At 44.5% G+C, this 14,587-nt stretch overlaps 1 pseudogene; it reads left to right on the forward strand.

Annotated features, from left to right (window-relative positions):
- The first annotated feature begins 922 nt into the window (after positions 1-922).
- Positions 923-4,087, forward strand: LOC125517538 (annotated as a pseudogene).
- The last annotated feature ends 10,500 nt before the right edge of the window (positions 4,088-14,587 follow it).

The following is a 14,587-nucleotide window of genomic DNA, read 5'->3' on the forward strand; positions in this document are numbered from 1 at the left end:
TTGATCTCCAGTTGCCTGATGAGGATGTCTTCATTTGTTTCATGATTGTTGCTTTCTCCACTTTTCGTTGCCCCAACTCTAGCCTCAGCCCTAGTACAAAGTACCTGCACATCTTCAGGGGTTGTCAGTCTGTTTGTCGCTATGATCTGCAATTTGTGTAAATTGAACAATGTCAGTAAGACAGTAAACAGCAAAATTAAAATATTTTTAATCAGCAGTACCACTGCACATAAGTACGTTGTAATTTCCAGGGCCTTTTGTGTTTTACACTGTATTTTCATGAATTTATCCACTGTAATTCTAGGTTTTCTGGAAATTACCCCTTATTTACATTGGATCATTGTTAAGAATTTCAGTGTAAACAGTGTAATTATGTGCATTTGTACAGTGTAAATCATATGTTTTTACCACTGTGTGTTGCACGTGAATACACTGCAATTCCAGGACCTTGGCCGTGATTAGTTGCCCTGGCGAACCGGGTCAGGTTTAGCCCGACCCGTTTTTACGTTTTTGGCATGCACTCATTTCTGTTTGTCGGGGTGTTCTGTGGACAGACACGTGTCATCTTTTTATTGGTGTAGGAATTTGAATGATGTCTAATTGAAAATCAGTCGTCAAATGTCAAATAGACAGTCCCAAGGTTTATTATCTGTATTACAATTCGAATTTGTTCATCATGTAGGTGCACCATGCACTTCCTGACTAAATTCTAATAAATTTATTGCACAGATAAACTATAACTATAACTTTGATTTATTGCAGCGACATGTAAAAAAAAACACGAACACCCACTCACCACCGACAACCAGAACAAGAAAAAAAATTAGGCACTAAAATATACACCGCATCCCAACCAGCAGCTACGGGCATCAACACTGGTAGTATATAGTATAAGGGAGGGTGTGTGGGTGCAGACCAAGCAAGTCGATGCCTTTCCTTTGGCATTCATCCATCCCAAGTTCCATACCCCGTAGATGCTGCTGCTGCCAGCAATCCTACTAGTCATACTTGCCGCCGCGGCTGAACAGCAGCAGCATCCGGTGCCACGTCCAGGTTGCCGCGATAAGTGCGGCGACATCAGCATCCCCTTCCCGTTCGGCATCGGCAACGGCTGCTTCCGCGATGGCTTTGAGGTCTTTTGCAACGAGTCCTTCATTCCTCCTCGTGCTTTTCTTGCTGACAACAGAACAATCAATCTGGAGAGATCCTTCTACGACGACCGGGGCTACTATCAGTCGTCGCAGCCGCTGGAGCTCTTGAGCATATCAGCCGCCACGAGCAAGGTACGAGCATACGCTGCAGCCTAAATATGACCGGCCGGACCGTGTCCAAGGGAGGTGAGGGAAAAACCTTCTTCATGTCCCAGCATATAAATTTCGGCAACTCGCCGTTTGCTGTGTCAGCAGCGCGCAATGTTCTCATAGGCGTCGGCCAGATAGTGGAGCCTGTACTGGTATATGGTAACGGCGGTTCGGTGCCTAACTTGTATTGCCGCACAATATCAGAGAGACGGTACATGCAGAGGTACAACCCGGTCAAGAATGGGTCATGCGAGGGGCGGGGCTGCTGTGAGACCACCCTTGTGCATCCCGGCAAGAGTTTGACCGTGTCTGTCATCGAGGAGGACGACAACGAGTGGTGGCAGCTCTACCCCTGCTCCTACGCCATGCTGGTGGAGAAGTCATGGTACAACTTCTTTACACCGGACATGTCCGGTAACAAGACGCTGCACGAAAGGCTCCTCCGTGGCGTTCCCCTCGTAATGGATTTCGCTGCCGGGAATGCTTCGTGTCCGGCGGAAGGACAGCCGCCGCCTCCAGACTACGCTTGCATCAGCCAAAACAGCTCTTGTGCCGACGCAACAATTACTCCTGGCTATGCCTGCCGGTGCTCCGACAATTACACCGGCAACCCTTACATCGCTCACGGTTGCCAAGGTACGTACATATTCCTACATACATGCAAGGATCTGTCATTACCAAATCGTTTACTTCCCATGTTTTGATTCTGCAGACATTGATGAGTGCAAGCTCCCTGAAAATCCCTGCTCAAATGGCGGGATCTGCAAAAATATGCCGGGAGGCTATGACTGTCCCTGCAAATTTGGAATGAAAGCGGATGGCCAAGGGGGGACCTGCACACATGTATTCCCTCCAGCAGCAATGGCGACTGTCGGTAAGTAATATAAGCCACTACGTACTTCACTGCACTCTTGAGTATTTTTGTTCAGGTTGCGCGTGAGATCTATTCCAGTAGAATCAGTACCCTCTGGGTGACATACAGTCCAACCAGGCCAATAGTTGGTCTGAAGTCCAACCTACAAAATGCATATTTTTTATTAGGTCTCACCTAAATTATTGATTCACCTTCGGTTATATTTCTTCATCTAGGAACTTGGTTCGCTGAATAATGTATATCAACTTGCTGCATATCAAAATTATTAACATAGAAACGCGTGAAATAGGAACTGCATGCTTTTACATCTCTTGACACATAGCGTACAAGCTGCACATGTAATTATTCCAAAATATTTCAATCAGTCAACTGTATACAGCATAATATCTATAAATAACCTGACTGTAATTTATGAGCCAATACAGGTTTTCCAAATTATATTTCATATAAGTTTTGTGTGAAGTCAAACTTTGTAAAAGAATCCAAAGTATACGAAAATTGACGATTCCAAATATTATACCGTGTGAAAGAATGTTACATGTTAAATCCAGTGTGTTTTAGATGTTGACATTTCTTTCTATAATCTTAATGAATGTGTAAACAACAGTTGACTTGGGACAAAGTTTATATGCTCTATACTTCAGCAAAGAGAGAGTACATGATTTTGTTGTCTTCTAGGCACTTCCTTGGAAGTTTTAACCACTTGCCATTCTTGATTTCGATTAATTTTGTTCTGATAATTATAGTGGTAATTTTTTTACCCCGAGCAGATGATCATAGGAGACTATTAGTTCTTATACTAAATATTTCTGCCAGATTTGCAATTGCAAATTTAGTGATATAAACTAAGTTATATCTTGTCTCTCTAGGCGGAATAGGTGGTATTCTTCTCATGGCAATTATAACGTTTCTGATTATTCTTCACAAAGAGAAAAAGAAGACGAAGGAATTCTACAAAAAGAATGGTGGCCCTATATTGGAACAGGCAAATACCATTAAACTTTTCACAAAAGGGGAGCTCAAGCCAATTTTAAAGAATAGCAACTTAATTGGAAAAGGTTGCTTCGGTGAAGTTTACAAAGGCCTTCTTGACAATGAACAAGTTGCAATAAAGAAACCGATCAATGGTAGCGTGCAAGAGAATGACCAATTCGCAAATGAAGTCATCATCCAATCTCAAGTCATCCACAAGAACATTGTTAGGCTCATTGGCTGTTGCCTTGAAGTTGATGCTCCCATGCTGGTCTATGAGTTCATCTCACAAGGTAGCCTCCATGACATTCTTCACAACCACAGTAAAAAGGTGGCCCTCAACTTGGATGCACGTTTAAGTATTGCTGCACAATCAGCCGATGGTCTAGCTTATATGCACTCACAAGCAAACACTAGAATTCTACACGGTGATGTCAAACCAGCAAATATACTCTTGGATGATAATTTTGCACCCAAAATTTCAGACTTTGGCATATCTAGGTTGCTTGCGAAAGACAAGGAACACACCGAATCAGTCATTGGCGACATGAATTATATGGATCCGGTATATCTACAAGAAGGACTACTCACTGAAAAAAGTGACGTCTATAGTTTTGGAGTTGTGATCTTGGAGCTTATTAGCAGCAGAAGGGCCATACATTCCGAGACTAATGGTGTGGTAAAGAGCTTTCTTGAAGCCCATAAGAAACAGAAGAAAGCAACCGAGTTTTTTGACAAGGAAATTGCAATACCAGAAGATTTAGAGCTTCTTGATAGTCTAGCAAGTATGGCCGTGGAATGCCTTAGCCTTGATGTAGATCAAAGACCCATGATGATGGAGGTAGCTGAGCAGCTGCACAAACTGAGTCGGTCTCGTAAGGTGCAAGATGTTTGTCACTAAGCTCCATTTGAGAAAACCCTCATTTTGGTTCCATGAAAACATTTGTAACTGTGCTTGTACGGTGGCCGAATGCTCGCAGGCTGCATTTGTAATTGTGTTTCTAAGGTGTTGTAACTATGTGTGAAAGCACTACATTTTTACCAAATATGTAACCATGTGAAACTATTGGCTCCAAACAACATTTTATTTCTAAATTGAGTGCAAGAAACAGATCCAAACATTGCACACGGGTCTTCTATACAAACTTGTGGTCCAGCGCTGTTGTTCTCTAGACATTGGATGCTGTCTAACAACGAGATGCTGTCTTTGTATGATTGACATTATTATATGCATGCATAATCTTCTGCTAACAGAAGAGTTGAAGTGCAGTAGCTTGATGTGAAGACTGGTCGTCGGTCTTGGCACATACAGCAACACCACTTGCACTTCCACTTGTGCTCCAGCGTTACGCAAGTGGACTGGATACCATTCATGCACCTGCCGTCTTCCTCGAAAATTCAACCACTGAACTTGACTTGACTTGGCCTCGTCGAGGTTATCTTCATTAAGACGGTCATTGCGCGTTTTCTATCGTTCTCCTCCCCATGCAAGTTAATTAACATGCCCGTACGTCCATTGAATTTGCGAAGCTTTGTCTGCTTTGACTGCAATCAAGTTGGCCAGTGGTCATATATAATGCTACAGTCCTTTGGCATTATTTCATTCTATGTATATGTGTTGTCACGTCTAGTTTAGCTAAAAAGAAAGGTGTTGTTACGTGATAAGGAGTGAATTATAAGAAACCACCACATTTTAAGTTCATGAACAGATTTGCTACCACATTCCTTGGCCGCCCCAAAAATCTACCAATTTCCTTACTAATTTTCTCAATAAACTCTTATGACTGGTTTGAACAATTTAATTAATTAGATTTCTGACGGTTGGCCCACTTGTAAGCGCTGACTCGGCACTGAAAGTCAAATCCATTTGTTTGACCGTTATATTTGACATGGGGTCCACATGTCAGTGTTAGCGCTCCTCTGTCACAAAATACTTTTCTGTTTGTGGCATTTTCTCAAGCACGTTCCGTGCATGTGTTCGCATGTCAGCGCACTCTAGGCTGTCGCGGCGCTCGCAAACGCCGAGGGCATCGCAGCCAGACAGGTCGTCGTTGTTCCCACTAGTGGATGGACGGCGAACGTGACGGACACTCACCCTGCACATCCCGCCATTTCCCCGAAGATGGCGTCGTCCGTTCCAGCCAGCTGCCATGTTGGATTATGGATGGGCTTAGGCCCATATAAGACACTAATCTCTGGTTATTCTTGAGGCCCATGTATGAGATGGCAGGTGGTGGAAAGTTTAGTCCCACCTTGCTAATTGAGGAGAGTTGAGATCCTTTTATAAGGGCTGCTCTACCATTTTTCATTGGGAGCTTGGGAAGAGGAGTGGTTCACGCGCGCTCTTTCTCCTCCGCCGCCCGCCACGACGCGCGCGCGCGCCGCGGGTTGCTTGACTTCTATATTCTGTACGTGCTAGTATGCTTAGGTATCGCTACGAGATGCATACCTTTTATGCCATGCTTACTGTATACTCGTGGATTAGTCTAATCAGAAAAGTGCTAATATTTCCATCAATCCAAAAATCTTATTTTAGGCACTTTTCGATTCAAGGCTTTGCTGCTACTCTGAAACCGGAAAAGTTTACCGGGACGCATTTTAAGCGTTGACAGACTAGGACCACCTTGTGGCTCATAGCGATGAACGTGTTCTGGGTTGGTGGTGTGTCCCCCACAGAAACGATTGCTCCTGAACAGGAGAAGGCGTTTAGGGAGGCAACCACAATCTTTTTGGGAGCAGTTCTGAGTGTGATTGGAGACAAGTTGGTTGACGCCTATATTCATATGGGAGTTGCCAAAAACTTGTGGGATGCGCTCAAAGTCAAATTCAGAGCAACCGATGCTGGCAGTGAGCTGTATGCCATGGAGCAGTTCCATGATTACAGGATGGTTGATAACCGTCCTGTATTGGACCAGGCTCATGAGATATAGTGCATTGCTAAGGAGTTAGAGCTCCTCAAGTGTGAGTTACCGGACAAATTTGTCGTGGGTTGCATTATTGCAAAACTCCATCCTAGTTGGAGGAACTTTGCTACTTCTCTCAAGCACTTGAGATGTGAATTCTCTTTCGAGGATGTCATCGGTCTTCTCAGTGTTTAGCAGATCTCGAGAGCAAAGGACTCACACGTGAAAGGGGCGGAGGGTTCTTCTAGCGCCAATGTGGTGCAAAAGAACTTCCACAAGTTCAAGGGAAAGAACTCTGTCCAGCAGAATACTACCTTTAAGAAGAAGGGTAAGAAGAAAGACAAAAAGAGAGATGGCTGCTTTACTTGTGGTTCAGAGGAACATTGGGCAAACAAGTGCCCAAACAAGTACAAGAAGCCAGCACAGGACTCCAAGTCTGTGAATGTCACTCTCAGCAACAATGATGCGGCAACTGGGTATGGTAATCTGTTTACCATACTTCCAGTTTGTCAGTCCACCGATTGGTGGGTTGACACTGGGGCCAACATTCATGTGTGTGCTGATGTGTCTTTGTTTTCTTCCTACCAGATCGCACGAGATTGTTCCGTCCTGAGGGGGAATGGCTCGCATGCTTCTGTTCATGGTGTTCGGATGGTAGATCTGAAGTTTACTTCGGGAAAGATCGTGCAACTGAAGAACGTGCAGCATGTCCCCACCATAAAGAAGAATCTCGTTAGTGGCTCCCTTCTATGTAAAGAAGGGTTTAAGTTAGTATTTGAGTCTAATAAAGTAGTCGTATCTCGGTATGGACTATTTTTTGGAAAAGGATATGATTGTGGTGGTTTGTTCCGCCTTTCCCTGGAGGATTTTTGTAATAAAGTCGTGAACCAAATTCATTCTAATGTGAACAGATCTGAGGTTTGGCATTCACGTCTTTGTCACATAAATTTCGGTTGTATGACGCGGCTAGCTAAGATGGATCTAATCCCTAGTTTCACTTTAGCCAAAGGCTCTAAGTGCCATGCGTGTGTGCAAGAAAAGCAACCTCGTAAGCCTCACAAGCTTGCGAAGGAGAGACACCTGGCACCATTAGAGCTCATACATTCAGATCTCTGTGAGATGAATGGTGTGTTGACTAAAGGTGGAAAGAAATACTTCATGACTCTAATTGTTGATTCCACTAGATTCTGCTATGTGTATTTTTTAAATACTAAGGATGAGGCTCTACACTACTTTAAAGTCTATAAGGCTGAAGTTGAGAGCCAACTTGAGAAGAAAATAAAACGAGTCTGGTCTGATCGTGGTGGAGAGTACTTTTTCTAATAAATTTGATTTATTCTGTGCGGAACATCGTATTATTCATGAGAGGACGCCTCCCTACTCACCCTAGTCAAACGGGGTTGCCGAACGGGAAAACCGTACTCTAAGTGATTTGGTTAACGCCATGTTAGATACATCGGGTTTATCCAAGGCATGGTGGGGGGAGGCTGTATTGACATCATGCCATGTCCTGAATAAAGTTCCCACAAAGGATAATGAGACTACTCCATATGAGCAATGGGAAAAGAAAAGAACTACACTCTCTTACTTGCGCACTGGGGGCTGTTTGGCGAAAGTCAACGTGCCGATAACCAAAAAGCGCAAGTTGGGACCAAAGACCGTGGACTGTGTTTTTCTTGGATATGCCAAGCATAGCGTTGGCTATAGATTTCTAGTGGTGAAATCTGATGTACGCGACATGAAGGTCGCTACGATCATGGAGTCCAGGGATGCTACATTCTTTGAGGATATTTATCCCATGATAGATATGCAAAGAACTTCTAGACTGGAATCTGATGAGACTCCTGAACCTGCTATTCCGATGGAATACTATGAACATAAAAGTGATGAGAGTTTCGCGGAGGATGACGAGGAAGCTTATGTTAGGAGCAAGAGACAAAGGACTGCAAAGTCTTTTGATGATGATTTCCTCCTGTACCTCGTGGATGACGACACTCCCAGTTCCATTTCAGAAGCTTATGCATCTCCGGATGCTGACTACTGGAAGGATGCGGTCCGTAGCGAGATGGATTCCATCTTGGCTAATGGGACATGGGAAATCACTGATCGTCCTTATGGTTGTCAACCATTGGGATGTAAGTGGGTGTTCAAGAAGATGCTTAGGCCCGATGGTACTGTTGAGAAGTACAAGGCTAGGCTTGTGCCCAAGGGTTATACCCAGAAAGAAGAAGATGATTTCCTTGACACTTATTCACCTGTGGCTAGACTTACAAAACCATTCGAGTGTTACCCGCTTTGGCTGCCTCGCATGGTCTTCTCGTCCACCAGATGGACGTTAAGACGACCTTCCTTAACGGAGAGCTAGACGAGGAAATTTACATGCAACAGCCAGATGGCTTTATAGTAAATGGTCAGGAAAGAAAGGTGTGCAAGCTAGTGAAATATTTGTATGGCCTGAAACAAGCGCCTAAGCAATGGCATGAGAAGGTCAACACTACTCTGACATCTGCTGGCTTTGTTGTGAATGAAGCTGACAAATGTGTATACTATCACTATGGTGGAGGCTAAGGAGTTATATTGTGTCTGTATGTCGATGACATACTGATATTTGGGACCCACCTCAAAGTCATTGAGGAGGTCAAGGCTTTTCTATCTCATAATTTTAGATGAAAGACCTCGGTGTGGCTGATGTTATCTTGAACATCAAGCTATTGAGAAATTCTGAGGGTGGAATTAGACTTTTGCAATCCCAGTATGTTGAGAATATTTTGAGCCGTTTTGGATATTCGAACTACAAACCTTCTGCAACACCATGTGATCCTAGCGTGCGGATTCGAAAGTTCAAAGGCACGGCTATAGATCAATTGAGATATTCTCAAGTGGTTGGTTCACTGATTTACCTACCATGTGCTACTCGTCCTGACATCTCATTTGCTGTGTGCAAACTGAGCCGGTTTGTTTCCAATCCGGGAGATGTGCATTGGCATGCTGTTGAGCGAGTGATGCGTTATCTACAAGGTACTGCGAACTATGGAATTCACTATTTTGGGTACCCGACGGTACTTGAGGGGTATAGTGATTCGAATTGGATATCTGATGCTGATGAGATGAAAGCCACAAGTGGACATGTCTTCACACTTGGTGGTGGTGCCGTTTCCTGAAAGTCTGGAAAGCACTACTAGGAAAAGGGCTATAGATGATATGGCCACTAATGACGCACCAGACATGTGGTGCGCCACTACTATATATACTAATGGCGCACCATGTGTCGGTGCGCCATTAGTGTCCAAATACTAACGGCGCACCACATCCACGGTGCGCCGTTAGTAACAATTTTTTTTCATTTTTTTCCAAAACTAGTAATGGCGCACCAGTGGATAGTGCGCCATTACTAGTTAAACTAGTAATGGCGCACCACATCCATGGTGCGCCACTAGTAATTTTTTTCAATTTTTTTTTCAAAACTAGAAATGGCGCACCGGTGGATAGTGCGCCATTACTAGTTTACCACATCCACAGTGCGCCACTAGTAATTTTTTTCATATTTTTTCAATTTTTTTTCAATTTTCTTTAAAAAAATTCGAAACTAGTAATGGCGCACTGTGTGTGGTGCGCCATTACTAATTGAACTAGTAATGGCGCACCACTCCCACGGTGCGCCATTACTAACTTGGCCCAAAAATTCCATCGAATGCACCCTCTGGACCACCTTTTCAGTTTAAAAAAAATAAAAGAAAATGATGAAAATGTCGAAAATATAAAAGAAAATAAGTTTCCCATGTGATATGTGGTCTACCTGTTGGGAAAATTTACAAATATGAATTTCGACTTTATTTGTAAAATCTCTCTAGAATTTGTAAAATGGGCATAACTTTTGCATACGAACTCGGATTAAAAAGCTTTTTATATGAAAAATCATCTGCTCAAAATCCCCAAAAACCTAACAGAAAAAAGTTACGGGGCTTTTAAGATCTAGAGGGAAAAATGGAAAAAATTTCAAACTTAGTAGTGGCGCACCGTTTGCTAGGTGCCCACTACTAACAGAAAAAAATTGGATTTTTTTTTCAAAATATGATACGTAATATGACCGGGAAGTTTGAAATGTTTTTTCAAAATTTCGTCATACTCATGAACGTGAACAAAGTCCTAGACATCAACAAGGTTTAATAGGATTGATATGATAGATATATCAACAAGTGCCTGTGAAGTGAGCTGGTGTTGGTGTTGGATAGAACTGCGAAGTTAAGCGTGTTCGGGCTGGAGTAGTGTGAGGATGGGTGACCTTCCGGAAAGTTTGACCACAGAGTGCGGTTTGACTTGAGATTAAGCATATTGACCCGAGATTAAGCCATAGTGACCCGAGATTAAGAAAAAAACGAAAAAAATTGAAAAAAAATTTGGAAAAAAAATTTGAATTTTTTTTTTAAAAAAGATTATGATTTTTTTTAAAAAATTGTTACTAATGGCGCACTTCTATGTGGTGCGCCATTAGTATACCAGATATTAATGGCGCATCATGGGATATAGTAATGGCGCACCTGTAGTGCGTCATTAGTATACCAGATACTAATGGCGCACCAGTGGTGCGCCACTAATAAAAAATTCTAATGGCGTGGTGCTAGTGGCGCACCTGTAGTGCGCCATTAGTAGGCAAAACAGGTGCGCCACTAGTAGGCCTTTTCCTAGTAGTGAAGCAGACGATCTTAACCAGATCGACTAAGGAGGTAGAACTCACAGCATTAGACACATCATGCGTCGAAGCAGAATGGCTTCGAGAGCTTTTGATGGATTTGCCGGTGGTTGACAAACCAGTGCCAGCTGTCCTTATGAACTGTGACAATCAAACAGTGATTGCCAAGGCTAGGAGTTCAAAGGACAACATGAAATCCACAAAGCACATAAGAAGAAGATTGAAATCTGTCAGAAAATCAAGAAACTCCGGGGTGATAGCGTTGGATTATATCCAGATGGCTAAGAATCTGTCAGACCCTTTTACGAAAGGGCTATCACGGGTTGTGATAGAAAATGCATCGAGGGAGATGGGTATGAGACCCACGTAAGTTGCCATGGGGGTAACCCAACCTATGTGATCGGAGATCCCGTGAATTAGGACCTGGGAAAACAATCAGCGGTCAACTGAGGAGAGTATCCTTAATAAACCCACTCCGTTGGAGATGCACTAATACTCTCAATTCTGTAAGGCATGCTGACTTTTGTCTTAATGTGTTCCAAAGCTTGTGTAAGCAAGATGCTAACCTACAGAGCATTCTTTGGAGGAACACATCTATGTGAGCCCGACTGATGGTCACAGTCTATGAGATTGGGGTAATCTCTAGTAAGCTCATGAGAAGGTATGGAGTATGACTAATAAGCTCCACCCGTGGGGTTTAGCCTTCGGCAGCTACGTATCAGCTGGCAATAGGCGAAACTTTTGCACAATTCAAGGCATAGTCCATTGTTCAGTTGTGAAGAAGTCTAATCCTGTTGCTCTAGGTGGAAGTTCAACTTAACAGTCTCCACTGAAAATTCTGGTATATCAAACATTGTTTGGAACAGTTGACAAACTTATGTGCCTCGAGATCTGGTGGGGGATTGTTGGATTATGGATGGGCTTAGGCCCATATAAGACACTAATCCCTGGTTAATCTTGAGGCCCATATATGAGATGGCAGGTGGTGGGAAGTTTAGTCCCACCTTGCTAGTTGAGGAGAGTTGAGACCACTTTATAAGGGCTGCTCTACCACTTGCCATTAGGAGCTTGGGAAGAGGAGTGGTTCACGCGCGCTCCTCCTCCTCCACCGCCCGCCTCGCCACGCCTCGCCTCGCCACGACGCGCGCGCGCGCCGCGGGTTGGGTGTATAAGCCGAGCTAGAGCTTATTTTTGCCGCTCAGGAACAAATTAATTACTCAAGGATTAATTAACGAGTCGCTAATAGGTGGGCCACTGTCCGAGACGTTGGACTGTGGCCTGACTTGCGGTTCCAGGATTCGTCGACTCCCTTGCTGAGAGTGCGACCCTTCTCTGACTCCCTTGCCGGGAGTGCTTCGACTAGGTCATGGGCCTCCGCACAGGCCCACGACTTCCTACCCGACGACCTATATATAAGAAGGCTCTGCCCAGTGGAGTGATCTAGTTCGGTTCACTCACTCCCTCTCGCGTAACCTAGCCGTCATCATCTACTGTTCCTCACTCTGCGCTGTCTTCGGTGACCCCATCCCGACGATCACGTGCACGGTTGGTCGAGAGAGCAGGTGCCTCCGAAACCCTGTCGTTCGAGATCCTGCGTAGGAGAACGGTAATAAGGTTTTTGGGGAGCGTCTCGACGCGACTGCTCCCGATCCGTCCCCAACTCCGTCCGCCTCTACTTCCACTGCATCAACACCATGGCCGACGATGCCGCCGCTACGAAGAAGTCCACAGACGCTGCCGAGGCTGCTGCCGCCGCCGCCGCGTTGGCCTGGCCAACCGGAGGGTATGATCTATCCATCCCTCGTTTACTCGTACTTCTGCTAGCCGTATATGTGCTGCTCATAGATGGTTTGCTTCTATGTTCTATACGTGCTAGTATTCTTAGGTATCGCTACGAGATGCATACCTTTTATGCCATGCTTACTGTATACTCGTGGATTAGTCTAATCGTAGAAGTGCTAATATTTCCATCATGCCATGGCCGATATCGTGCGCATTGATACGTCTCCGTCGTATCTATAATGTTTGATTGTTCCATGCCAATATTATACAACTTTCATATACTTTTGGCAACTTTTTATACTATTTTTGGGACTAACATATTGGTTCAGTGCCAGTGTCAGTTCCTGTTTGTTGCATGTTTTATGTTTCGCAGAAAACCCATATCAAACGGAGTCCAAACGAGATAAAAATGGACAGATAATATTTTTGGAATATTTGGAGAATATGGGAAGAAGAATCAACACGTGACGGTGCCCGAGGGGGCCACGAGGCAGGGGGCGCGCCTGCCCCCCTCATGGGCCCCCCGTAAGGCGGTTGCTGCTCTTCTTCGGCCATAAGAAAGCTAATTTTTAGGAAAAAATCACGGCGAAGATTTCAGTCCAATCGGAATTATGGATCTCCATATATATACAAAACGGTGAAAGGGCAGCAGAGGGGAACGCAGAAACAGAGAGAGACAGAGAGACAGATCCAATCTCGGTGGGGCTCTCGCCCCTCCCACGCCATGGAGACTATGGACCAGAGGGGAAACCCTTCTCCCATCTAGGGTGAAGGTCAAGGAAGAAGAAGAAGAAGAAGGGGGGCTCTCTTCCCCTCGCTTCCGGTGGCGCCGGAGTGCCACCGGGGGCCATCATCATCACCGCGATCTACACCAACACCTCCGTCATCTTCACCAACATCTCCATCACCTTCCCCCATATATCTACAGCGGTCCACTCTCCCGCAACCCGCTATACCCTCTACTTGAATATGGTGCTTTATGCTTCATATTATTATCCAATGATATGTTGCCATCCTATGATGTCTGAGTAGATTTTCGTTGTCCTATCGGTGGTTGATGAATTGCTATGGTTGATTTAATTTGCTTGTGGTTATGTTGCTGTCCTTTGGTGCCCATCATATGAGCGCGCGCGTGGATCACACCATAGGGTTAGTTGTATGTTGATTGGACTATGTATTAGAGGGCAAGAGTGACAGAAGCTTCAACCTAGCATAGAAATTGATGCATACGGGATTGAAGGGGGACCAATATAACTTAATGCTATGGTTGGATTTTACCTTAATCAACGTTAGTAGTTGCGGATGCTTGCTAATAGTTCCAACCATAAGTGCATAGAATTCCAAGTCAGGGATGACATGCTATCAGTGGCCTCTCCCACATAAAACTTGCTATCGGTCTAGTAAAGTATTCAATTGCTTAGGGACAATTTCGCAACTCCTGATACGTCTGCAACGTATCTATAATTTTTGATTGCTACATGCTATATTATCTACTGTTTTGGGCAATATCAGACGGAGTCGAAACGGAATGAAATCAACTGGAGAAGTTATTTTTGGAAGGAAAGCCACCGGATAGACTTGGACTCCACGTCAGAAGATACGGGAGCTGGCCACGAGGGTGGGAGGCGCGCCCACCCCCCTAGGGCGCGCCCCCCTGCCTCGTGGGGCCCCCGAAGCTCCACCGACGTACCCCTTGAACCCTCACCGGTGGCCATCTTCATCATCCCGGCGCTCTCCATGATGAGGAGGGAGTAGTTCACCCTCGGGGCTGAGGGTATGTACCAGTAGCTATGTGTTTGATTTCTCTCTCTCATGTTCTTGATTTGGCACGATCTTGATGTATCGCGAGCTTTGCTATTATAGTTGGATCTTATGTTTCTTCTCTCCCTCTTCTCTCTTGTAATGAATTGAGTTTTCCCCTTGAAGTAATCTTATCGGATTGAGTCTTTAAAGATTTGAGAACACTTGATGTATGTCTTGCCGTGAATATCTGTGGTGACAATGGGATATCATGTGCCACTTGATGTATGTTTTGGTGATCAACTTGCGGGTTCCGCCCATGAAC

This window comes from Triticum urartu, chromosome 6 (assembly GCF_003073215.2).
Source record: "Triticum urartu cultivar G1812 chromosome 6, Tu2.1, whole genome shotgun sequence".
Lineage (NCBI taxonomy): Eukaryota > Viridiplantae > Streptophyta > Magnoliopsida > Poales > Poaceae > Triticum > Triticum urartu.